Below are 27283 nucleotides of genomic sequence, written 5' to 3'. Positions count from 1 at the left end.
CCGCCGAGCATCAGAGACAATGCACAGCGCGGCCTCCCGTCCGGCATCGCTCCGCCGCCACCGCAGCCAATCCCGCCGCTCCGGGGGCAGGGTCGAGCCGCCCGTTCCTCCAATCGGAAAAAAACCAGGAAAAACTTGGCTAGTGACGTCAAAACAGATGGTTACAGGGGGGAAGATTCGCTTTGGTTACTGGTCCCTGCTCTATTTTCCCTTCCCTGGTTCTTGAGAGAGCTTGAAGGTTGCCGATGTTGCTGGAAACCTTCTGCCGCTTACGGTTGCCCGCACGGCTCCTAGTATCATGTTTGTAGCGGAAACCTGCATCCCAGTTCCAGTACCGTTGCGGTTTTCCACTCCGGGAATGGTTTTATGTTTTGGTGGGTTTTTTTTTAGAGAGGAAGAGAAGTTTTCTATGCATTTTTATTTTAGCGAGGCCGTGGAAAAACCCCGCTAACGTAACAGAATTTATGAAAATCCTCCTTTGAGCTCCAGAAGATCTGGGGCACTAGAACGGAAGGGAAAGATGTCACGTTCTATCTAGACAGTTATGTACTGACGATTTAGATTTAACTAGGCCCCATCCGAGGAAGTCTCAACCACACAGTCTGAACAGAAACAATGAACTTCTTTATTATTGCCCAGAGCTCTGTCTGATGACCTGTAACCTTTACTGACAACTGGCTGAACATTACACATTCTGAACAGGGGCAGCAAAATGCATTTTTGGTTGGAGGGGGAGCATGCAAATTGCCCCTGTCTAAATACATTCTTTATGTAAACCATATAATGCTAATTTCAAAATTAAGTTAAAACACTATGCAGGAAGAATACATTATTTTTTTCTTCATATTTATCTTTATTGCATTTTCAACAACCATGAACAGTTGACTAGGTTTACACACGTTTCATAATTACACAAAAACTCCTCATATTGTCCCTTTGTGGGATTGATGATGTGGCGAGGTACATCTGGGACATCCTCTGAAGTGAAGGAGCATGAGAGAGCGTCTGCACGGGTATTCTTGTCAGCAGGATGATACTTGAACAGAAAAAACAAGGACCAACGGGCTTGTCTGTGATTCAGTCACTGCGCATGACACAGATATTCCATATTTTTGTGGTCTGTGTATACAGTTATCTGATGTTGTGCCCCCTCGAGCCATGAGGCCACTCTTCGATTACTAGCTTGATAGCCAAGAGCTCTTGTCCCCATACCATAATTTCGCTCGGCTGGAGAAAAACGCAGAGAAAAAAAAGAGCAAAGGTGCAGTGTATGGGTGTCACTGTTCTGGCTAAGAAGGGCTCCAACTCCAACATCGGAGGCATCAACCTCGACTATAAATGGTTGTCGAGGAGCCAGGTGGCGAAGGCAAGGTTTTTTGAGAAAAGCCTCCTTGACGGCTTGAAAAGCAGTAACAGCTGTGAAGGGTTGGCTCCCTTCATCATGGCAGTAAGTGGTGCAGTCAAAGTAGAGTAGTGGTGGATGAATGTGCGATAATAATTGGTGAAGCCGAGAAATCAGCGAAGTGCTTTGAGACCAGTGGGTTGGGGCCAGTCCTGTATGCTTTTGATCGTTTGCGGATCCATTTGGAAGCCCCTGCTGGACACCACATAGCCCAAAAAGGGAACAGACTCCTGATGGAAGGCACACTTTTCTAGTTTAGCATAGAGACGGTTATCCCATAGTCTCTGCAGGACTCTGGCAACATCTACCTGATGTCTTTGTAGATCTTGAGAGAAAATCCTTCAGATGATACACCTTGCAAGGTAGATCCGGTAGTGGCCCGCAGCGCGGGATACGCCAAGAATCTGCACTGTCGTTAGGAAAGGTGCAGGAGGTCAGCAGAGCTGGGTAGTTGAAGGTACTCACTCTGAAGTGTAGAGGAAGGTTTGGTGAGGCAAGCACGGTAGTGGCACGGGGTACACCAGAGGTTCCGTCAGCAAGAAGGTAGAAACGAGAAGCGTACTCACAAGACTGAACAAGGCTGAGTCCCAAGTGTAAGTAGATGGATCCTCGAGGCAGGAAGGCCCTCGGAGGAGCAGATAGCCAGAACACGACAAGGCCCCCAAGGAGCGGTTACCTAGAGCGTCCAAGTCCAGGAGTTCAGAAACAGTAGTGAGTAGCGAAGCGTCTCCAAGTAGAGCGGAATTCAGCAGGAAGGAAGTCCTTGCTAACTCATAGGAAGCTCAGGCCGAATAGCATAAATACACTGGCGGGTGTCGTCATGCGAAGGGGGCGCCCCCGAGATTCCTGCCATGACGTGTATAAGAGAGGGCCTGGCACACGCGCGCATGCCCTAGGTAATCCCTAATTCAAGATGGCGGACGGGATTGCCCACGCCGTCCTGGGAACGCCGGGGAAGGCGGCATCTGCAGGCGGAGGCCGCCATTCTTCCAAGAATCGCTGGTGCAGGGAAAAAAGAGGTGAGCATCAGAGGTCGCAGCCGTCTGCGACCAACGGGCACAACATCTGAGAGGTGAGATTATAATCCCGTGCATTACCTTTAAATATTGTTCCCTCATGCCAACCGAGGGTATAGCTTTATAAAAGATATTTAGAGCCTCTAGTAGGTCCTCCTCAGCTAGGGCAGATCCCAATTCCTGATTCCAGAGCTCAGCTAAGACACACATATCTCCATAGGGAACCAATTCTTGCAACAATTTGTATATATTCGCCAGGGATTGTTTCCTGCCTCGGAATTAGGCCAGTAATTTTTGAAAGGGACCTGACTGATAGGTGGTAGTAGCTGACCCAAAATGGAGATAAAACTGGCAATTTGGAAATAGCAGAGGATATTATGGGGGCAAAGCCCAAATAGTGTTATGATCCTGCCCGCGATCCCATCCCGCGGACAGGCCCCTCACCTTTTTTCCATGCCCCCGAAGGCCTGAAGAAAGAGGAAGAGTACATGGGCTGAAAGACGAGGCTATTGAGAGAGTATGTTCATGTGTTTGTGTGTGAGTGATGTGTACAAAGTCAGATAATATATACAGTGAGAAGTCATGTCAGTCTGTGTTTGTGCATGTATGAGAGGGCATATCTGTGTTTGCAGGTATGAGAGACAGGACATGTCTGTGTGTGTGTATGTATGAGAGAGCAAGCATGTGAGAGAGAGAGAATAAAGTTTAACAACCCCTCTCCTCTCCCCCTGCTAATCCACAACAATAATCCACAACAATCTCAAGGCATCTGGAATTCAAAAGATCCTAGGTATGGACAGCAGCGGATTTTTTTTATCTTTATTAATTTATTGGATGCTCTCTGATGTGTCTGTTGTTTTTAAAATGTTTATTGGTATTTGGAAAATTTGTATAACTTTATAATTACTGGATGTTCTATTTGTCGGCTGTTATGAAATATTTATTCTTTTTATTAGTATGGTTTTACTCTATTGATAATTTATATTTCTTGATTTTATTGTTTATGTTAAATTATTATAAATGCATAATTTTATTTGTGTGTAGGGAAGGTGTGACCGGGGGGGGGGGGGGGGGAGCAGCAGGCTGTAAGTTTCACCTAGGGCGCCTAATAACTGTAACAGAACATTATCATTGTCATTTATTTATTTATGCCTTTCCAACTAAAGAGCTTAAAGCTTGTTTGTAATGAGGTGTCCCCTTACTATACTTGTTTTATGTTCATATATTTTTTTTATTTTTTATGATGTAGTGTTTTATGTATCTCTTCAGTATTGTTTTTTTTATTATATATGCCTTTTCTTGTTCACCACCTTGATTTATTATTTATTTATTTATTTAAAACCTTTTATATGCCGGTGTTAGTGTGTACATCACATCGGTTTACATCTTAACAAAATGTTTGGAAAGTACATTTAACAAGGGTACAACATTGTAGGGCAGGGTGCACGCATAAAGAAAGGCATAGAAAAACAGCGCAACTGGCGAGAGGTTCTTAATATAGGTGATTATTGGTATATTTCATGCTAAGTGAAATGATAATTGTAAGCTGTTATATACATTATGTACAGGGGTGCATATAATCATATAGTACAATGGTAGTAGCGAAGGAGTCAGGTAATGGAATTAGTGGAGGCAGATAGAAGTATGGAGAGATGGTTAGTCAGGAAATGCCTGTCTAAACAACCATGTTTTTAGTTTTTTTCTAAATTTGAAATGACAGGATTCGAGACGGAGTGTTGAAGGCAGGGAGTTCCAATGTGAAGGGCCTGCGATCGTGAGGGCACGTTCTCTTGTGGTGGATAGGTGTGCTATTTTTAGGGAGGGTACATGAAGGGTTCCTTTGTTAGTTGTTCTAGTGCAGGGGTCGGGAACCCATGGCTCGCGAGCCAGATATGGCTCTTTTGATGGCTGCATCTGGCTCGCAGACAAATCTACTAAATCAGTGTGTCGCCACACTTTCCAGTCCCCCGCTGACCCAGCTGCTCCCCGGTCCTCCTCCGCCCGGGCTTAAAATGCTGTCAGCCCGAGCGGAACGCGGCAGATTAGCTGGAGTCCCGTCCCCCCCCGCGGCCCGGAAGAGGAAGTGGTGAGCATCGGGTGCGTGCGCGGGAAGAAGAGACCACGCTAGTGTGGTCAGCGTCGGTCCGACGAAAAGAAGACTGTGCAGCGCGGCTCGGAGGAAAATAAAGAAGAGCTTCAACCGCGGCCGATGGGACTCCTCCTCCGCGAGGGCTGAAAATGAAGGAGGTTAGCGTTGGGAGGAGGCTGCTGCTGCTGCGAGTTCCCGGGGTGGGGGTGGGGGAGAGAGAGAGTGAATGAGCGAGCAAGCATGTGTGTTTGAGATCCTGTGTGTGTGAGTGAGAGATTGCATGTATGTGAATGATTGAGAGCCTGTATATGTGAAAGAGAGTATGTCTGTGAGAGAGAGAGCATGAATGTAAGTTTATGACTGGGAAACCTGTATGTGTAAGTTTGTGATTGAAAACCTGTTTGTGTGAAAGAGTATGTGTGTATGATTGAGATCCTTTGTGTGTGACAGAGATCATGTGTATGTATGATTAAGAGCCTGTGTGTATAAGTAAGAGAGAGCATGTGTGTCTGTGTGTGATTGAGAGCTGGTTTAGGTGATGGAGCATGTGAGTATGTGATTGAGAGCCTGTGTGTAAATGAGAGAAAGAGAGGACATGTTTGTAAGCATGTGAATGAGAGTCTGTGTGTGAGAGAAAAAGACAGCATGTATTTATGTGATTGAAAGCCTGTGTGTGTGTGTAAGCGTGAAAAGATAGACAGCATGTGTGTAAATGTGTAATTAAGAGCCTATATAAGTGAGAGAGAAAAAGCATGTGTATATGTGAGTGACTGAGAGCATGTGTGTATAGGTGTGTAATTGAGAGCCAGTGTGAGAGAGAGCGCTGGTATGTGACTGAGAGAGGAGAAAGTTCCAAGCAAACCACCCCTCCTCCTGCTAATTCAGAACAATCTCAGGACACCTGGATATCAAACGTTCCCAGGTATGCAGAGCAAAAACATTTTTGTATCCTTATTATTTTTCATTACTGGGTCTTTGTGTCTGCTATTTTGAAATATTTTGTTGGTATCTGGAAATTTTTTATATGAGTTTTTAATTATTGGATATTCCACTCATCAGCTATTTCGAAATATGTTCTTTTTGTTAGTACAGTTTTACTGCTGATGATTTTATATTTCTTGATTTGTTTTATAAGGATGGGTGATTTTTCTTTTTTCCTTTGTTACACTGCATACAGAGACTCTGGCTTGTTGCAGTTTCCAATTCAGTTTTTTCTGCATGCTTCTAGTTATGCGTTTTGGTCTCTTTATTCTATGTTAGGTGAGGGTCAGCACGTGATTCAGGTGAGGTTTTCTGCTGGCGTGACGTTTCTGTGTAGGACTCTATAGCAGCCTGACTTGGTTCATTTTCCTAATAGGAGATGTATTGGTGTCTTAAGGCCTGGTGTAATATTTTCAGACTTATTGTACTTTAAAAGTGTGATCTTACATAAAATGCACACATTTACTTGTATTTAGTTTTAAACATATTGTATGGCTCTCATGGAATTACATTTTAAAATATGTGGCATTCATGGCTCTCTCAGCCAAAAAGGTTCCTGACCCCTGTTCTAGTGGGATGTTTCGGGTTAGCAGAGGTGAATGGATGGTCAAGCCAGTTGGAGTGGTGGGAGTAAATGGCTTTATGGGTGATTATGAGAGTTTTGTAGAGAATACGAGAAGGTATGGGGAGCCAGTGCAGGTCTTTGAGAATGGGAGTAATATGGTCTGTTCTGCGGACATTTGTTAATGATTCTTGCCATGGCAATCATAACAATCATAACATAAGAAAGGTGGTCAAACAAATAAATTAAACTTAAACTAAGGGGGATTTCCTTGATGGAATACTGAAGAATACCAGTAGCAGCCTTGAGTTTCAGAGAGAAAAACCCAAAGCAAATTCAGTACACAGAAGCAGTGCAATAATCACCTCCCAGGATCCTGTGAGAGAGGTGTGACAAATGGAGCTCTGAGGGTGGAGGTCCTGAGGGCAGGGAGGGTGGGAACTCTGATATTAATGAATAGATTAACCTGTTAAATGCTGTAATACATTGTTAGTACATTTTCACTACATTTTAGGAACTATTTTCCCACCAGTGTTCTTCATGCAGGTAAAGCAAATAGGACAATATATGTAGAAGAATGGAAGATGCCTAGAGGGGGGCCCACAAGATAAGATCCTCACAGAGGAGGTTGAGGTGGGACTAGAACCAGTGACTGAGGAGATGGAGATGGTGATGGAGGAAAGTGGCCAGCCCAAGGTAAGAAAATGGAGATAATCTTAGGGGCAGATTTTAAAACCCCCGTGCGCGCCGGCGGCCTATTTTGCATAGGCCGCCGGTGCGCGCAGAGCCCCGGGACGCGCGGAAGTCCCGGGGCTTCCTGAAAGGGGTGTGTCGGGGGACGTCACCGAATGACGTGGCGTTTGGGGGGCGGGACGCGGCGTTTGGGGGGGCGGGCCCAGGGGCATGGCGCCGGCCCGGGGGCGTTCCGGGGGCATGGCCGCGCCCTCTGGAACAACCCCCGGGTCGGGTCTTGGCGCGCCAGCGGGCTGCTGGCGCGCGCGGATTTACATCTGCCTCCGGCAGGTGTAAATCCATGGATAAAGGTAGGGGTGGGGTTTAGATAGGGCCGGGGGGGTGGGTTAGGTAGGGGAAGGGAGGGGAAGGTGAGGGGAGGGCGAAAGAAAGTTCCCTCCGAGGCCACTCCGATTTCGGAGCGGCCTCGGAGGGAACGGAGGCAGGCTGTGCGGCTCGGCGCTCGCAGGCTGCCCAAAATCAGCAGCCTTGCGCGCGCCGATCCTGGATTTTATAAGATACGCGCGGCTACACGTGTATCTTATAAAATCCAGCGTACTTTTGTTGGCGCCTGGTGCGCCAACAAAAGTACGCGATCGCGTTATTTTTTAAAATCTACCCTTTAGGTTAGTATTTCAGTGACTGTGCTTGGAGGTTTAGATTTAATTTGTGCTAGTTTTTTGTTTGTTTTTTTTTAATCTTCTCTTTAAGCTCTAAACACTCAGTGGTGTAGCAGGCATGGTTCAACAACTTCAGTACTATGCTTTGAAACTGCAGTTTAGCTTGGGCTTATTGTTTTCTCTAAGCAACATACACTCACAGGCCAATTCAGTAAAGTGTGCTGGGCCATGCGCACTGTTCAACACATGTTTGGCTGTGTGTTTTCCAGGGGCGTCTAATACCCCTTATACTGTAAATAATAAATGATTCAGCCATCTCTTCTTTCCCCTAGGCTATAGATTCCTAAACTGAACACAACTTAAGACAACAAAATAAATGTAGCCATTAAAGAAATATAACGAGTATTTATGTATTTATTTAATTAAAGTTTTTATATACTGGCATTCGTCGAAACATCATACAGATTTCCCCTCCTCTGTCTCAATCAAGGAAGTGAGAATCAGATTAACAGATGCTTCAGGTCTCCTTCAGCTCCTCGAAAATGTGTGACTAAACCCCCTGAAAACTAATAGCACTCATCAAATGCAAATGCACGTTGATGAGTTTATTAGTCTTTCACCCGGGATTCCAAAAGTAAAATGTGCATCCAATCCGCAGCCTGGAAAAGTGTACAGAAAAGCAGAAAATACTACTTTTCTGTACACTTGCCGACTTAATATCCTAGCGTTATTAAGTCAGAGGAACCAAAAATGTAAAAAAAAAAAAAAAAAAAGTGCCGGCCAGTCCAGTTAGGAAAATGGACACTCAATTTTACCGGCGTCCATTTTCCTAACCAATTACTGTCAGCAGGTTCGTAAAACCAATGCTCGTAAAATTGAGGGTCAGTTTCCTGAACTCGCTGACAGAACCACCTCTCCTGGGCCAAGGAGGCGCTAGAGACATGTAATCGCCCCTAGCACCTCCTTGTAGCACGACTCCTCATTTAAATATAAGATCGCATGCCCAGGAGAGGTGGCTGGGCGCACGTCGGGAGAGCGGGCATTCAACACGGAGCGTCCGTTCTCCCGCGATCTTTATTGAATCGGCCTGTCAGTGGGGGTAGCAGGCATAACCTAGCCTGTGGGGCTTACTGGATTTTTTTTTTTTTTCCTTTCTATGATTTTTGTATGAATAGCACTGTTCAATGCCAGTTGGGACTCCCCAGATAAGGGGTATGCATTCTGATATAATAGACTCAAGCTGCATTTGTTTTGCTAATTTGAGCTGGGATCCTTGCACTGAGTCTCCATGATATACAAATTTATCTCATGCATATTCATTGTGGATATCCTACTGGTTTGGGAAGCCCTGGCCTAATTCTTTTTTTGTCAGCCAAGAGACTTTTATAACATTTAAATCTCAGTGAGGTGGTTAAGACCCTAATTAAAATAACTGGGCTAAGCCCATTTACGGTCTTTCCATACTTTAAGCATACAGGACTGTGAAGCAGCAAATGGGGTCAACAGGCTAACGAACAAGCAGAGAAATCCATGTAGAACATTGGTGGCCAACTCCAGTCCACAGACAGATCAGGTTTTCAGGATATCCACAATGAATATGCATGAAATAGATTTGCATGCAATGGAGCAGTGCATGTAGATCTATCTCATGCATATTTATTATGGCGAGAATTGTGTTCTGATAACTTTATGGACTTTTTATGCAGCCATGTTTTTATGTTCATTTACATGTTTGTTGATTTTTGTTCTGATGTCTCATTTTAACCATGTTTTATGATTTGATGCTATGTTTTAACCATCTATTATTATTTGTTTAATGTTTTTATGATTTTGAATGTATGATTGTCATCCGCCGTGATCATGTGGAATGTGTGGAACATACATTTTTGCAAATAAATAAATAAATAAATATGGATATCCTGAAAACCTGGCTTGCTTGTGGCTCTCGAGGACTGGAATTGGTGACCCCTGATATAGAAGGTGAAATTATCCAGAGTAAGCAGGAGTAGATCTGATAGGAGCTGGAATAGTTTGGTAACACAAAACTGGCAGGACACAAGGCAAAAGAGAAATAGGAGCAGGAAGGACCAAATAGGAACAGAAACTGGTAAATCAGAATTGAGTTATGAGCTAGATTGTAATACCTACGAGGAATGGAAACTGAACAGGAGGTTCACCACCACAGCCAATGCAGGCTAGCTCCTGCTAGTCCAAAGAAGTGGCGGTTAAACCAATGCAGATTCAAGGAAAGCTAGAAAGAGCATACTTGAAAGCATCTAGCAGCAGATAGCCAGATAAAAAAATGTGTGCTGAACTTCAGCACATGTTATCTTTGTTGGGGAAGCGCTAGGGAGCGATCCCGATTCCAGGAAGATTTAGTGTGCCCAGACCACGGCAAAACCCCAAAGGACTCCAGGAAAGCACCGCAGCAAGACGTGTTCAAGCACAGGTGGATAGGCAGAAGACCAGGGAGCCTGACCCCTGCCAAACCCATCGCACCAGAAGAGACCCAACAATGCAATGCCGGTCTCTGGAGTAGCCCTCCGGCCACTCGATAACCCTTTCGGACCTGCCGCTTGGGAACGGCAGATGCGATGGGACGGACAGAGATCGAGGACAGGTGTTGGTTTTGGAACAGGAACAAGACGAGGTGCTTGGAGACTTGGACGAGACGAGGAGAAGTGAAGACTTGGACGAGGTGAGGAAACTTGGAACTCAGGCAAGGATTCAGACATGGACGAAGGTTCAGGATGCTCAAACATGGATGAAGATACAGGATGCTCAGACGTGGACAAGGATGCTGGATGCTCAGACAAGGATGGAGATGCAGGATGCTCAGAGGATTCAGATAGGCAAACAGGTTACATAAAAGACTCAGACGAAGACTCAGGATACTCAGAAGACTCGGACAAGGATTCAGGTTACTCAGAAGACTCGGACAAGGATTCAGGTTACACAAAGGTCTCAGGCAAGGATTCAGGTCTTGGGCGAAAGTACTGGATGGGAGCTGCATTGCAGCATGCCCTACACAGTCGCCAAGGCTGGTCACGGACCACATTGAACGCGAAGCAGACTCCAGGCGAAGAGGTGGAAGTTGAAGCCAGGACATGACGAAGATACAGGAGAGGCCTGCACCAGGGCTCGCCCTACACAGCTGCTTGTGGCTGGTCACGGACCACGCTGAAGTGGAGCAGGTTCTGGCAGAGTCTTAGGCATGGACGGAAGCAGGCAAGGACTCCGACGACCGGGGACAGGATACAAGACTCAGGACTCAAGACTCGGAACTTGGAACTCGGATTCAGGAACATTAAAAGCAAGGGTCCATCGGAGACTTGCATTGTAAGGTGAAGAGTGGATTAAAGGAACCTGGAAGCTGGGTGAAGAGCTGACGAAGGAAGCATCAGGATAAGGGCAGGAACGAAGGACATCTAGTACACCGGAACATTAGGACATCGGAGCCACTAGACGACGGGGACCTCTGAAAACAAGGACATCTGGGACATCTGCGACAAGGAGCAAGGATCCTCAGGTACCTCTGGAGCAGGAGCATTGGAACTAGGCGTATCAAGAGGGAGGAGCATCTGAAGACAGGAACATCTTGAAGACGAGATGGACAAAGACACAGGATCCAACGAGAGACTAGGACATGGAGCAAAGATGAAGACGAAGGATCAGGAACCACAGATGAAGACAAGGGAATTCCCACAAAGAACGGAGTGCCTTGAAGAAGCGAGGTGAAGCAGAGAAGATTCCTGGAATGAAGAGCTGGAACCAAGGGAACTCCAGGAGTTAACCAACTCCTTGCAAAGGCAACGAGAGACTGAAGGAAGGCCCTCTTTATAGAGCTGAAGAAGAAGATGCCTAGGAACGTCATCAGGAGGATTCTCAGGGCCCTGCCCTGCTTTGGCCCTTTAAATCGGGAAAGGAGGCGTGGCCTTGCGCCTAAGGAGGTAGGAGGCAGGACCAGGGACAGCAGCCATATGCAGAGCAGGAGAAGCAGGCATGAGGCGGCTCCCGCCGCAGGAGAAAGCTGGGGGGCAGCACCAGCTACTGAAGAGAGGACTGAGGACGGCACTCCCTGCCGCAGGAGGGTTCCAGCGAAAGTGGCACCCGCCGTGAGAAGGTCCCACGTCGGCGGCCTCCCAGCCGCATGGAAGCACAATAGCAGGGCCTGCTGTGCAGAATGGACAAGGGCGGCCTCCGGACCGCGGAGGAGTGGCATCAGCGGCCTCCTGGCTGCACAGGAGAAGAGGGACATCGGCGGCTCCTGCCACGAAGGCAGGGCAACGATGGCGGCGTCCCGCCACAGCAGTGAGCAGCGGTGGAACTGGCGTCGGCAGCGGTGGCCTCCAGTCCCCGCTGAGGTGAGAGGCTGCTTGTGGGCCTAACCCACAAGCAGAATCGTAACAATCTTTACTCATGCACTTAAAAACATGAGTTAACTCCCGACGTAGCAAGCTAAAAGTATGCTAACGCATCAGGCGTTAAAAAAGTATATAACTTGAAAAAAGGTGTACATATATGTTTAACACACATAAAAAACATGATTTATTTATTTATTTAGAATTTTTCTATACCGACATTCTCGATACAAAATATCAAATCAAATCGGTTTACATAATAACAAAACAGTCGCGGTTGAGGCGTTACATAAAACAAGTGTCTAAACTTACATAAAACAAGTGTCTATGCGCACAGACCAGATTTTATGTGCTGAAAGCATGGTCTGTGTGCATAAATCATGTTTTTATGTGCTGAAAGCATAATCATGTGTACAAATCATGTTTTATGCACATAAAGCCAGAGCACAGGACCCCTGTACCACAAACTCCAGATTCAGCTCCAGAAACTTTACTCCATTTCTGACCAGCAGAGCTATAGCGTGTCTATGGCCAATATGGCCACGGCCATAGGCGCTGCTACCAAAAGGCGCCATAGCGCCGCCATCATGTGGGCCTCAGTAAGTGGAAAAACAGTGTAGCCTGCCGGCTACGCTGATGATTCTGGTGGAGCCATGATTCTTTTCCACTCATAGGCGTCGGAACGGGAGAACGCTAACAACGGGAGAAGGATCATTGGTGGCAATGGGATGACGCATGATTTCATTAAAGCTCCTGAGGAATGGAAGGATTTTGCTTTAGTGCACGGGCTGCTTCTTCCTCCTCAGTTGTCAGCACCTGATGATATCAAGCAGGCACCAGCAGCTGGGAGGGAGAAGCAGCCCGCACTGCAAGGCCCGATCTTTCGATTCTTCAGGAGGAGGGAGGGTGAATGAGGGGATTGCAGTAGCACCGTGGGGGTGAGCAGCATTAAGGAAATCGTATACTAGCCACCTGCGGTGAATGAGGGGATTGTGGTTGGGGAGGGGAGGGGAGACTTCTGGGCAGTAGGGGGGCTGGGAGGGGAAATAAGGCTAGGGAGCAAGACTGCTGGAAAGTGGGGGGGGGGTCTGGGTGAGGAGAGTGGGCTGTGGAATAAGACTTCTGGGGAGTGGGATTTCTGGGATGGGAGAGGGGTCTGGAGAGCAAGACTGCTGGGGAGTGGGGCTGGGGAGTAAGACTCCTGGGGAATCGGGTGGCCAAGAGAGGAGAGGGAAGCAAAACTGCTGGGGCATTGGGGCTGTGAAAGGGGAGAGGGGGTTGGGACCAAGAATGCTAGGGAGTGGGGGATAAGGGAAGCAAGACTGTGTGAGAGAGAGAGAGAGCATGTGTGTGGGAGACAGAGAAAGCATGTGTGTGGGAGACTGACCCCACTTCCTCTCTGCCTGCTAATCCATGACAATTTAGGGCTTCTAGAAATCAAAAGTTGTAGATATGGATAACAGGATTTTTAAAAATACTTATTAGTTTTAATGGGTGTTATTTGAAATATTTTATTGATGTTTGGAAAATTTGTATGTGAGTTTTAAATTTTTGAATGCTATTCTATTTATTAGTTTCAAATTATTCTTTTTATTGGTATGGTTTTACTAATTTTATTGTTTTATGAAGAATGGGAATGCTTCTGTTTTTCCACTGTTGCAATTCATATAGAATTTGGCTTGTTATGGTTTCCTGTTTAGTTTTTGTCTGTACATTTCTATTTATATTTTATGGTCTCTTTATTCTGTATTTGAGAGTCTATCTGTGTTTTACATGTGTGACTGAGGTGAGGTATTCCAATAGTGTGTAGTTCGGATGTAGGGATCTATAGCAGCTTGGCTTGTTCTGTTTTTCTAATAGGGGATGTATTGGTGTTTTAGGCCTGGTGTAATATTTGCAGTGTTAACTTTCGTAAGTAGGGTTGTTGCTGTTTGAGTGCTGGCAGTTAGTGCTGTTTTGATATAGAAAGTTTATTGCATTGTAATTCTGTTTTCTTGTAGCTCTCTGAGGGTCATACCATGCCCAAGATGCATTACAGTAGGCCTAATACTATATAAGGAGTGGAGGAGTAGCCTAGTGGTTAGAGCAGTGGACTATGAACCAGGGTTCAAGTCCTGCTGTCATTTCTTGTGACCTTGGGCAAGTCACTTTACCCTCCATTGCCTCAGGTACAAACGTAGAATGTAAGCCCTCTGGGGATAGGGAAATACCTACAGTACCTGAATGTAATCCAATTTGAAGTGCTGAAAAAAGTGCAAAAAGCAGAATATAAATGTAAATAAATAAATAAATAAATATGAGCTCCAAGTGCCTCTTGCTTTTTTGCAGGGTTTTCTGGTTGGCATCACAGCAGTGCATGTAAATATAATATGCATGTTGTAAGTGATATTTTTACCTCAGAAGGCTGTGCTTTGAACGTCCTTTTTCATTTAAAATGTTATTATAAATGCATGCATTTTAATTGTGTGTGATGGGGTGGAGGGCACCTAATACCCTTGCACTGGCCGTGGGCACTGCAGTACAAACATTTAACAAAGTCTCCCAATTCATGGTGTCATATGTTGTGTAATGGGTGAGGGCGCAGTTTTTCACTTGGCCATAGGCACCATATTGCCTGGCTACGCCTCTGCTGACCAGCATTTAAATTTCCAGTTTTGAGAAAACATAAAAAATACAGAGAAGGTACAGAGAAGGGCGACCAAAATGATAAGGGGAATGGAACAGCTCCCCTATCAGGAAAGACTAAAGAGGTTAGGGCTGTTCAGCTTGGAGAAGAGACGGCTGAGGGGGGATATGATAGAGGTGTTTAAAATCATGAGAGGTCTAGAACGGGTAGATGTGAATCGGTTATTTACTCTTTCGGATAATAGAAAGACTAGGGAGCACTCCATGAAGTTAGCGTGTGGCACATTTAAAACTAATTGGAGAAAGTTCTTTTTCATTCAACACACAATTAAACTCTGGAATTTGTTGCCAGAGGGTGTGGTTAGTGCAGTTAGTGTAGCTGTGTTTAAAAAAGAATTGGATAAGTTCTTGGAGGAGAAGTCCATTACCTGCTATTAATTAAGTTGACTTAGAAAATAGCCACTGCTATTATTAGCAACTGTAACATGGGATAGACTTAGTTTTGGCTACTTGCCAGGTTCTTATGGCCTGGATTGGCCACTGTTGGAGACAGGATGCTGGGCTTCATGGACCCTTGGTCTGACCCAATATGGCATGTTCTTATACACTCCTCTCTGCACTGGGGACTCATAGCTAATGTTTTGTTTAACAGATGATTTGTGTGCTCACGTTTTACTCACGTTTGCACACAGTTTTTTGTGCACTAAATTGCTTGTAAAATTGAGAGTAAAGCTGTGAGCACAAACATGTGCTGACCTGAGCACACCTTATTACACTGGTCTATGTATAAACTGTAGTCATGAAAACTCTCATTATGTAAATCCCAGGGAGAATAGCTGAGGGATGCTTGTTCAGGACTGATCACGCCTGCAGATGTAGTCTAAGTCTTAAGATTTTCACCCCCTTAATTTTTTATTTTTTTTTAAAGAAGCACTTAAACATGAAATATCCCTTTAAAGCTATAATGCTTCCTAGAACAGGACTTCCAAAACTGTCCTGGTAACTCCACAACCAGTGGGGTTTTCAGGATACCCACAATGAATATGTTTGACATATATTTGCATACACTGTAACTCTAAGAGAATCAGATTGCATAACAGAGGAAAAGAAGTTTCTACAAGCTGAAAAAAAAAAATAATCCAAGAGGTGAAATGATAGCAACATTATTTTATTTATATACCAACATTTGATCTGAGATATCACATCAGTGTACATTCAGGTACTGTAGGTATTTCCCTATCTCCAGAGGGCTCACTATCTAAGTTTTGTACCTGAGGCAATGGAGGGTAAAGTGACTTGCCCAAGGTCACAAGGAGCAACAGCAGGACTCGAACCCTGGTTCATAGCCCACTGCTCTAACCACTAGGCTATTCCTCCTCCCTGTTGATGGATTGCGATAGAAAGATGGGTGTTGGGTCTGGCGGTAATGACGGGCATTTGTTTATTTGAAGTAGCTATATCAGATGGTTTTATTTACTCCAATAAATATCTCATTGGGCATGGTATAAAAAGACATGGTAATCATAGTTACGTTTTATGAATCCCGAGGAGAACGTCAGTTCCGGGTGAACGTGAGTACAAACGGTTGGAAGACAGCGTTGGTAGGACATTGGTTGGTCATAGTAATATACTCATTTGCTGTTTGTTTTTCTGTGTATTATAGACGTTGGATTAATACTTTGAAGACTTGAATCAACATGAAAGCTGTGAAGGCTGTGAATTATTCGTAACTTATCATTGTATCCTTGTATCTATACTTTTTGGAGGAACTCGTATGGTGTGGGAATTTAAGAACACTCACAGATCGATACTGTAAGGCCGCGGTAGAAACAGTGCGGCAGTGTCAGGCGCACCCTTCCTCCCCGCACGCACAGTTCTCTAGACCTAGCGCCTGATACTCTCTTCTAATTGCATGCAAATGCATGCCGCGGCTGTGAAGCGATAGGGAAGGGTTATGCCCGCGCAACCCATTTTACTGTATAGGCGCTTAATACAGCACCTATACAGTAACCTGGGTGCGCTGGTACCTGTCATTTCAAATGTGTTTTCAAATGACATTTGGAATGACAGGCACCGGGAGGAGGGAGGCGGCGAAGCGACTTACTTCTTGCTTTTGGTTTTTTTTTGCTTCGCCGCTGTGTCTCACCTCCTCCCGGAGCAGGGCGCAAAAGCAGCCTTGCTCCGGGAGGAGGTGAGACACAGCGGCGAAGCAAAAAAACCAAAGGCACGTGTTCGATCGCGCGGGTAGGCGGCAGCAGCGGCGGCGGCAGGATCTGGGGGGCGGGTGGGTACGTGTTCGATCGGGCGAGGAGGCAGGTAGGCGGCAGCGGCGGCGGCGCAGCAAAAAAAAACCAAAAGCAATTTTGGTTTTTTCAAAAAGCGACAAAAGTAACTTACTTTTCTGAAGCCATCAGGAACACGATCGTAGCCATCAGCAGGAACACGATCGTAGCTCCCCCGACGAAGACGAAGATGACCGCCTGCACGGGGAAAGCGTGCAATTGGCCGCTGAAGACGTGACGTCACGACATTTGGCGTCACGGGATGTGACGTCACGTCTTCAGCGGCCAATTGCACGCTTTCCCCCGTGCAGGCGGTCATCTTTTTGTCTTCATCGGGGGAGCTACTGATGGCTTCAGAAAAGTTTTTTTTTTTGCCACCTACCCGCCCGCCCGATCGAACACACCGCTGCCTACCCGCCCCCCGGATCCCGCTGCCGCTGCCGCCCCCGGCTCCCGCTGCCGCTGCCGCCCCCGGATCCCGCTGTCGCTGCCCCCCGCTGCCGCTGCTGCCTACCCGCCCGTGCGATTTTGGCGCTCATCCAGGCAGAGAGAGCCGGAGGTCGTTCGCCGTCGGCTCCCTCTGCCTGGATGAATGCCCGTGCGATTTTGGCGCTCATGGCATGAGCGCCAAAATCGCACGGGCATTCATTCCGGCGGGGCCGTGCGGTCATCCAGGCAGAGGGAGCCGGAGGTCGTTTCGCCGCCGGCTCCCTCTGCCTGGATGGATGCCCGTGCAAAATCGGGAGGAAGGGAGAAGGGACTACCGTAGCAGGCCCGAGCCTTGCTACTTTTTCGTTTTTTGTTTTTTTTTTTGCTTCGGGAGGAGGGGACCGGACTGGGGCTACACCGGAGACCGGACGGGCTGGACCGGAGACCGGACGGGACCAGGGCGGGTAAGCAATGTTTTTTACACTACACTACACTAACACCTACTAGGGGGAGGCGGTAAACTAACACGTTAAGGCCACGGCAAAACAGCGGGTTACTGAGGAGATAGTATCAGCGCCCGTTACAGTATCGGAGGGGAATAGCTAATTCCTTCATTATACAGCTTTTTCGTTCATTTACATGCTGGGTGCGGAAAGGGTTATGTGTCTATTTTAGGATGCGCTAAGGACGCGTGAAACTGGAGACTGTATCGCTGGATCGCCTTACTCATCTGTATTGTGCGCTCCCAGCACATTACAGACGGGGAATCTTTAACTGCACGTTACTGTATCGACCTGTCAGTGAGCTATAGTGAGGTTGATCATTTGTGTGGTCTTGTCGGTATAGGACATAATGCATTAGTTAAAACAAATACAATAAATAATGCTGTCTATAATTTTTGGTTATAGAATTTGGGTGAAGCAATCTGACATTTGAAGAATGTGATATTTAAAGATATTAACGTTCCCTCCTCATGTTTACAACTTTTGGAGGAGCATGTATGGTGAAGGAATCTTTATGAACACTCGAATTACATTTTTGGATCCTAAAAATGTATTCTCCAAAATATTATTCTAAATTTGAGAAATATGTGGGTGAAAGGATTGTCTGGTTGATGTAGCCAGAGGAATAGAAAATCATTGGTATGCATTATTCACATTTCATCAAAAGTGAGTAAAACTGTCATTTGAAATATCTGAGAGGGATATGTTTTATCCTTTATTAACATTTCTTTGGTGTTGCACATTGTTTTCTTTTAGCCGTCCTCGTTGGTCTGCATTTCACTTGCCTTGGGCCTGAACCTCACTGAATCCTGTCACATTGCTCAGGACATTAAAGATGCAGGCAGTTAACTGGGGATGGAACTTGCTGCTGTGCAGATGTCTTGCCTGAAAGGAACAAGCAGTTCTGAGCTTCTGCTAGCAACTAAAGACATTCTGCTGACTGCATGAAAAACGACTGGCTGGAACTAGACTCTCAAAACCGTGAAGCATGGTTTGAAAGAAAGAAACATTTATTTTGCTAAGCGGGTTAATTTTTTGGGATATTATCATTTGAATAAGTAAAAAAAAAAAAGTTTGTACTTTGTTTAGAGACTTGTTTGTCTTTCTCTATACATAGGCACAGGAAGGAAGGAAGAAACAGACGGTGAGGGGGTGGGGGGCAGCTATTTCAGTCTTAGTAACTTTCAATAACTGTCCTCCCAGAAAGAAGGCTATTACAGCTAATAGACAGGCCGGTGCAGGAAGGAGGTTTATGCTCCCAAAAGGTGCATTAAAAAATATGAGTACTGCATAACACCCTTGCATGGAAATCCCATGCAAATGAGGGCATTAAGCAGTATTCCCCGATGCAGAGAACTACACTGGTCCTAACCCAGATTTTGTTAAGGATGGAAACTTTACTCCACCTCTGACCAGGAGTAACGTTATCAACAGGGCCGGTGCATCCATTAGGCGAAACTAAGCAATCCCCTATGGCACCGACCAGTAGAGGGCGCCACGCCGAAGTGCAGCCATGTGGTGCCGTGAGTGCTGCGCTTGCAGCAAAGAGGAGTACAGGTTCTTCGGGCCACGAGCAGCACTCGCTGCTTGGGGCCTTGAGACGCACACCAATGCAGGTAGGAGGCGGGGCAACGCAATGGGGGGGGGGGGGGGGGGGGGAGACAGCAGAAGGTTCACCTAGGGTGCCTACTACCCTTGCACCGGCCCTGGTTACCAATGTTGCTGGCCTGGCACTTAAAACCAAGGAACAGGCGAAAACAAAAGATTTTTCCTGCTCTGGCCAGATAGCTGATAAGTCCGTACTTATCCGGCTATGGGGCCCTTACTAGTGCTGCCACTTAGCTGGATAAGTACACGTTTCAAGGGATGTCTCCCCTCTCCCCCGCCCCCCCCCCCCCCCCCCCCCCCCCCTCAACGTTTTCCCCAAGTTAGAATATGTGTTTGGCTTGTCCTGCATGCACATTTTCCAGTCGACGTGCTTTTTTTAAACTCCCAATGCATTAGCATAGCATTAGCTTGCTGCATCGGGAGTTAAAAAATATTTTAATCTGTGCATTAAAACTGTGCACTGAAATGTAGTGCACAGTTTCTTAATGCACAGATCATGGCACGAGCCTGAGAATGGGCAGCACTGAGCATGATTGTGGGTTGGTTGAGCACTTGTTGGCCAAATTTTGTGACCGCAGTTTTGATTCCTCATCCTCTATCTTTTGTATGCAGACACTAGAAAAAAATTCCTATTGGTAAAATAAGTTTTCAATCAAAATGGCCAAAATATCAATCACAAAACCTGTAATTTTTCACTAAGCAACCACATTTGGAAATTAACTTCCTAAATGAAAATATAAACTTCCACAATATGTTATGTATGTATTTTTATTTGATATTAACAGTTTGGAACATGCTCCCGATGGGTTGTTGCAGGAAGCCACTAAATCCTGCACCCATTTGAACATTTTTTAGGATTGTATTGCACTAAAATGCAGCACACAGAATGTCAGCATCCATTTGTCTGATAAGTAATAATTAGTACCTGTGGACAAATAAGATTTATAGTTTACCAGCGATTGAAAATGTGTTTGTGACCAGAAAGGCCACAGATATCACTTCAAAGATAACGAGTGCTTCCTGTGGAGGGCCAGCTCTGTGTGATTTCTACCTAACTATGGGCACCAGAAGTGGCAGGGGCAAGGTGGGTAATTATACCATCAGTGATTTAATTGAATGCTATTTGACCAACTGATCCACACACTTCACACTCAAAATAATTTCCATTAATCGGACTGAACAATGTCATTTTCCTTCCAGCAATCCTCCCAGCTCCTGTGAAGTAAATTTGTAAACCGCATTTTATGGATCAAACTGCGGTTGAATAACTCCAGCTTTTTTATGTTAATTAATACTTATTTGTTTAAATATTGTAATGCACTGTTAGTGCACTTTCCCAATACTTCAGAAACTATTTTCCTAATCAGTGTTCTTCATGCACCTTCTTTAATAGCATTTTTATAACTAAATTATTGAAATCAACCATTTCATGTGTGATTGTGCAATTTCATTCTTGTCCTTCAAAGCACATACAAGGAGGCATGCATATACGGTAACTGGACAGACGCATGCTCTACTAGGTTTTAATCTCTAAGGCAATGGCTTCTAAACTTTTTTCCTCTAGTGATGACCTTTGATACTTGACTGAATTTTTATGACCCTTTTCATATTGTCCTTGGCTGAGTAGCAGCATACTCTCATTTCACTTCTTCCTCAGTCACCTGGCTTTTTTTTCTCACTTCCCTCTCACCCTTCTGTTGCTGCTTCTTCTCTCTTCTCCTCTCCTTTCTAATATGTCTTCACGTTTGCTTCCATCCCCCATCATCTCTCATCTTCCTTAGCTGGCTCTTAAGGCAGAGGACTTCACCTAGGCTGCTGTTGGCGCTCCCCCAAGAGAGCTCTGCTCAGTGATACACAGCCACAGGTCCCAGTTTTTTCTCTGAACAGTGATACAGAACTGCGCCTGTTCCTCCAGCCACAACACCCAATCCCTTCTCAGTGACAGGCTGATATAGCTTCTTCCAGGTCTGGGCTGGCACCATCTCAAAGAAAGGACTCCACTGAATGTAACACCCCTTACCTCTAAGTGCCCCCAGCATAGCTTCCTGCAGCATACTGCTTCCCAAGGCCTGCTTGAATCTGCCTGCACTTTCCGAAGCCCTTTTATAGTCCATGCAGCCAGCACTTCTTGATAATGTCATCTCAGCTTCAGTACAAAAGGAGACTATATAATACCACTCAGTGCCTCACCAACAGGTCTTCCTGCTCTTCAATGTGTGTTGCTCATGCCTGCCTTGTCTCTGCCTTACCATTCCTTGTTCCTCTTTGCCTTGTCCCAGTCCTGCCCTGCTCCTCCTCGGACTGATCTCATGCTTTGACCCTTTGCCTGGACTTTGACTGTGCCTGTCTGCCACCTGCCCTGACCAGTGCCTAGACCTTGACTGTGTCTGTCTGCCGCCTGCCTTGACCATTGCCTGGAAATTAACCTTCCCTGACCATTGCCCAGATCCACACTACTGTCTGCTGCCTGCCCCAAATGCAGTCTGCTCCTTGGCTTCAGTCAATTCCCTTTGGGACCTTCGCCTGCTGGCCTTCAAATTCAAGGGTTCAGCCTGCGGAGGAAGGAGCTGGTATAGGTGAAGCTCTGATCTAGTCCCAGTTCCTGTGAGTCTGCCTACTGTTGGTGGGGGCCTTGCTGGGTCACCAGCTGGGCAGTGCCAACCTCACCACAGTGCAAGGGCTCACACCCTAACTATGATTCCTAACGTGTGGTCCCAGACCCACAGGGGTTCTGGGACCACATATTAGGAATCATAGTTCTTAAACAATGATTTGTATGCTATTTTAGGAGGAATATAGGAGAAACTGAAGCTAGTTTGTAGAATGAAGAACTTTGAAGGGAATGGATTTCAGGGATGTGCAATTATCATAGAAAAGTCAGGGAAAGACAGGGATGGTAACTTTCAAACAGACATGCAGGTGCATGTGCATGCACGTAATAAAATAGCCCAGCTGCATGCACATGTGCATGTGCCTAGCCACATAAATTAGGTTTCAACCTTGTAAGTCAGGGTATTTTATAAATGGCACATGTCCACGCCATGATCAGTTTTACCAGTTCACCCAGTCTAGAGTTAGGTCCTTGAAACCTGAATAAATAGCCTGCACTCCCCCCAGTTACCCCAGACCCCTTAAACCACTCAGGGATTGTTACGATTCATGGGTTTCATGGACTCTTGGCCCGAGGTGGAGGTTGATACTACCTGAGGGGTGGAGCCCCACAGGTCCTCATCATCGGGAGGCGAGGTCAGCTGCAGCAGGGGACACAACCGTAGTTCAGTAGAGTGAGAATGTCCTGCATCACTGCCACGTGATCGCAGGTACCTGCACTGGGATGTACTGTGAGGTGTCCCGGGGAGCGGGGCGAAGAGGCACAGTTCAGAGGAGTCACAGTACTTAGGCAGGACTGACTAGACAGTGTACCAGAGCAGGAACATCCAAGACAGAGGAGTGCTGGGCAGGCCCCGAGGAGCGGGGAGCACAAGACAGGAACTTCTGAAGGAGTGGTGCAGAGACTGTCCCAAGGGGTGGGACAGCATAGCAACAGAGTCACTGGTGTGATGACATAGGGGCTGCCCCAAGGAGCAGGGAAGCAAGAGTAAAGTCTCTGATGTAGTGACGTAGGCTGCCCCGAGGAGCGGGAAAGCATAGATTCAAAAGTCTCCAGTGTGGTAAGGTAGAGACTGCCCCGAGGAGCGGGGAAGCATAGAGATGGGATCTCGTAAATGCAATGCTTGAGGCAAACCCGAGGAGCAGAGAAGCGAGCAGGCAGGACCTCTGGAGAGGAGCGCAGGAGCTACCCTGAGGAGCGGGGAAGCCTGGAGATCAGGTCTCCCAAAGGAAGTGCAAGCAGGCCCCCGAGGAGTGGATACCCGAGCCAGAGTCCAAATCAGCAACTGGAGATCCAAGGCAGGAACCATGGGTCCGGAGAGACAGGAACAAGCACCATAGGTGAAAGAACTCATTGCCAAGTCGGTTAGCGTAGGCCAAAGGAGGTGCTTATGAATCCCAAACTTGTGATGTCATCAGTTGGGAACACCCCTGAGGTTCCCGCCATTGGGCCTTTAAAGGGAGACCTGGTGGCGCGTGCCTAGGAAGGCCCGGAGTTGGCGTGTGGGTCGGCAGTGTCCAGCCGCCACGAAGAGTCTCGAGAACCCGGAGGTATGCAGCGGTAGCGGCTAGCCACAGCCGCGAGTTCACCCGGAGAGGAGAGCAGGGCAATACATGAAGTGAGTTGAGTCGGTTGTGGCCGCCCGCGGCCGACAGTCATAACAGGGATATCTGGTTTGTTTGGTTTTTAAAGTTACACCTCCTTCATAGCAGAAGTAAACTTGCCTGGCACTGGACCAGGCATGTAAGTATTTTGCGCACATCTCTTGGCCCCATCCTGGAACACCCAAGCTCCACCCAGACCACGGGCCTTTTTGAAACCAAGTAAGATGTTCGCACACATGTGGGCAGCTTTTGCAATTTGCTGTGCACATGTAAGCTGACTTGTTCGCGCATCCCCCAATTGTTGCACACGCTGGGCTTTTAAAATCTGCCTCAAAGTGTGCCTGGGATGAGCCAGTTTTCTTTTTATTTCTATACACATGTATATCCTTATACATATAAAAAAAACTTGAACCATCATGCAATACAAATGTCTATTTTTGTTTCTGTCTATTCGGATTCCCCATTGATTTCTATGGATGTGAGGTGTGTAAGTGTTTTGAAGCCATTCAGTTAAAGCTGTCTGGTGATAGAAGTGTGACAAGTGTTTTTGATTTCATGCCTTTCCTTTCCACTGATATTACAGTCTAAGCATGCTCAAAATCTTTCCTCCACCCAGTTCTAAAATCTGATGACATCATGTAGGCAACTCTGCATATCTGAAAAGGGATAATAAGGGATATATATGACCAATTATATATTATTCGTCTCCAGATTGAGTTTGTCCTAAAAACATGTATATAAGAGATTTACAGGTTTTTTGTCAAGATCCACAGGGTCTTTGAGACACATATTTTATGTTTAAACTTTATTAGTAAAGAAAGGTAAAAGTAACCATTCCGCATGGCATGTATTTGGTTCTTATACATACCATACAAAATCATGCAGAAACATAACAAAATATGGCAATTTTATCACTCCCTCCCCCCAATACCTGCCAACAGTCAAATGTTCATTTCCCATCTAACAGGGCAGTCAAAAATCGTTCAAAACCATACTCTGTGCTCTGTGTGGCAGTGATGATATATATGGCATCCAAGTATATAATACTTTCTTCCTTCCTCATAGGGCTATGATCTTTCCAGAGAGCTGCTCCATAAGGAGAAGACTATGTTTACTGTTTCTCCATTGCACAATCGAAGGGTCATTGGCCTGTCTCCAGTTCTGTAGAATAGATTTCTTGGCCAAAAAAACAGACCTTATTAATCCATAACTTTTGTAGCTTATTGCCAGACTTAAGCAAAGAGAAGTCCCCAAACAGAGCAACTTTTGCAGTGAAAGGAATTTTCAGAGACATAACCTGTTCCATATAGAAAAAACTTGCTTCCAAAAAAGTTGGATCTTTGCACATGAGCAAAAATAGTATCCCAGATGTCTCACGTCCTTTGCACATTTAATACACAAATCACAGTCAGCCAAGTTGGCCAAAAAAGTTGGTCATTGTGAGAAATAAAACCTCATTAACAACTCATATCAAGTCTTTCTCATTTGTTTGTTCTTAGTGATGCCGGTTATTTGGCCAAAACTATAAATAAAGAATGTGATTGGAATTTGTGTATGAGGCTCTTGCTGTCATTTTTCCCAGATACCGCCGACATTCCATTGTTTATTTAATCCTTCCAAAGCCTTAAGAAAAAGGACATCGAAAGAGCATGGGAGTCCTCCAAATCAAACCAGTCTTTAAAAATGTGTGAGTTTGTAGCTGTTAAATCAGAGACATTCAGAGATAACACAATCAGGCTGATTTTAAAATGAGCGCATATGCACACATACAAGTTTATGTGGGCGAATGTGGCAAAATAAAGGAATTTTCAATGGCATGCCAAATTATGCACATACCGGTACTTTAGAAAATGCGTGTATAGCCACATGCAAACGTGCACATAGCATCTGCGCATAGGTGCATGCATTACACATCTTGCGCACTCGTCTTCATGAGTGGGTTACACGCACACTTCAGTGATGCACTACTTTTTTTTTAACATTTGTTTATTATATCGTAAAATGAAAACCAGAGTAACATATCTGTCTCAGATTACATATGCTTAAACTCATACATACATCCGGTATACAGTAAATAGTCATACTACCTAATGGTTCTGTAAACTTTGCTATGTTGCAGTTCGTATTTTGATTTTTCTTCCCTTTTCCCTCGCCCCCCACCTCCCCTCCCACCCTAGGATCTGTACATCCAGTGTTCGCTTCTTCCTTTTCTCTTTCGTACTGTTAAGGGATGGTTCCCTTAGTGATGCACTACTTTAGTATCCGCAGGGGTGTGGGAAGCAGAAATGCCAAGGCTTGCACAGCAGCCAAATTTCACCACCAGGAGCATCCAATGGCTAGAATCCCTGGTGGTGGACAACAAAGCAAATCTTGTCTTTACTCTGGGGATCTGCCAGGACCTTCGCACCAACAAGAAAGCCTGGAGGGAGCTCCAGACAGTGTTTAAGCGTGGTGCTTCCTACCCATGTGAGGTAATTAGAATGGGGGTCGTAGGGGTGGAAAATGTCAGGCCATGCATGGAAGGGTTACTGGGAGGGCTAGAGGGGGATGGGGGCATGGGTGGAGAGGGTCAGGCCATGCATTTGGGGGACAAGTTGAGTGTTAAACATTAACAATCAATAGTAACATATCAGAATGGAGCTCACATTGACAGTTCACAATTAATGGGGGTTATCCTTTTTTCCCCTATAAATTGAAGATCTGAAGAAGAAAATCCGAGAGCTGCATCTGAAGCCGAGATGCTGGATGGAGCAGCTGTGTGCTCGGCAAGATGGTACTGGAGGTAAGATATTCTTCTGGCCAACTGGGAATAGTCACTTCGTTCCATCTATCTCCTCTCTGCATCAAGTACCATATTAATCACCCCCAGCTCTGCCACACGCATTCTCAGCCTTCACCTTATAGTAACCGTCTTTCCTCTGACACAGGCTCCACTATCCTGAAAGTGTTTAGGAAAGATACACTCTAGCCTAACTGGCACACTTTCAAGGACTTTATTCCCACTCCTAAATGGATTTCCATGTAAACAACAGGACCCTGGTCCAATAGAACAATGTGTAGCATCACAACTACACACCTTGCTATGTACACCTCTAGCAGTCACTGTCAATCCTATCGCACGTTTCTTACCCTTACTCCCTAGCACATAGTAGCCTGCATCAAGTTACATCCTTCTCACATCAATCATCTGGATGTCCATTCACCTATCTATATGGAAGCCAACACCTTGACAGGGTTGTCCCATACCTAAAAATGCTTCCCTTTGCCTTCAACTCTCCCTCAAAAGGCAATGCCTCTAAATGCCTCTGTCATCCTGCGCATCATACTCTGCAGCATGTGAGCCCACCACCTGACACACATTTGCTTTTGCCTTCACAGGTGACAACTTCTCCTTGTCGTCATTGTCCTCCTTGAATGAGGAGGAAGAAGATGCATCCAGCGGCAGTGGTGGCGAGGTCCCAGCCCCCGAGGAAGCAACAGCAGCCACTGCTGGGGATAAGCAGGGTGCTCTTCCCCCACCCCATCCACCATCAAAGGACCAATGGTGGTGGTCCTGCCCCTCCACCCCCAGCAAGTGCACTCTGGGCCTCAGCATCCCCCAGACCCTCCCCCCAGTCCCTGTAGGGATTACTCCCCAGTTTGCACAGGGAGTTAGGGATACTGCTACTCAGATTGGACAGCCATTGCTGGCCGAGGGAGGCTTGCAACCCCTTCTGCTTCCATTGCCATCCTCCACACCACAGTGGCCAGAAAGAGGTCCTTCAATGGGAGGGCCTGCTCCAGGCAAAGAGCCTCTTTTTAGGTGGCAGTTTGAAGCTAGGGTGCAGCTGATGACAAAGGAGCAGAGGACGATGCAAG

The 27283-nt window shown here is 46.1% G+C and overlaps 1 long non-coding RNA gene across 2 annotated transcripts; it reads left to right on the top strand.

The window, feature by feature from the left end:
• Positions 1 to 174: 174 nt before the first annotated feature.
• LOC115084503 lies at positions 175 to 18686 on the top strand. 2 transcript variants are annotated; one of them, XR_003854580.1, is made up of 3 exons: positions 175 to 374; positions 6583 to 6746; positions 18359 to 18686. It is a non-coding gene; the product is annotated as an uncharacterized LOC115084503 (long non-coding RNA). The 2 variants fall into 2 exon arrangements; XR_003854581.1 differs by having other exon boundaries at positions 175 to 2474.
• The last annotated feature ends 8597 nt before the right edge of the window (positions 18687 to 27283 follow it).

Source organism: Rhinatrema bivittatum, chromosome 2, assembly GCF_901001135.1.
Source record: "Rhinatrema bivittatum chromosome 2, aRhiBiv1.1, whole genome shotgun sequence".
NCBI lineage: Eukaryota > Metazoa > Chordata > Amphibia > Gymnophiona > Rhinatrematidae > Rhinatrema > Rhinatrema bivittatum.
This window is presented reverse-complemented; position numbering and strand designations above follow the sequence as displayed.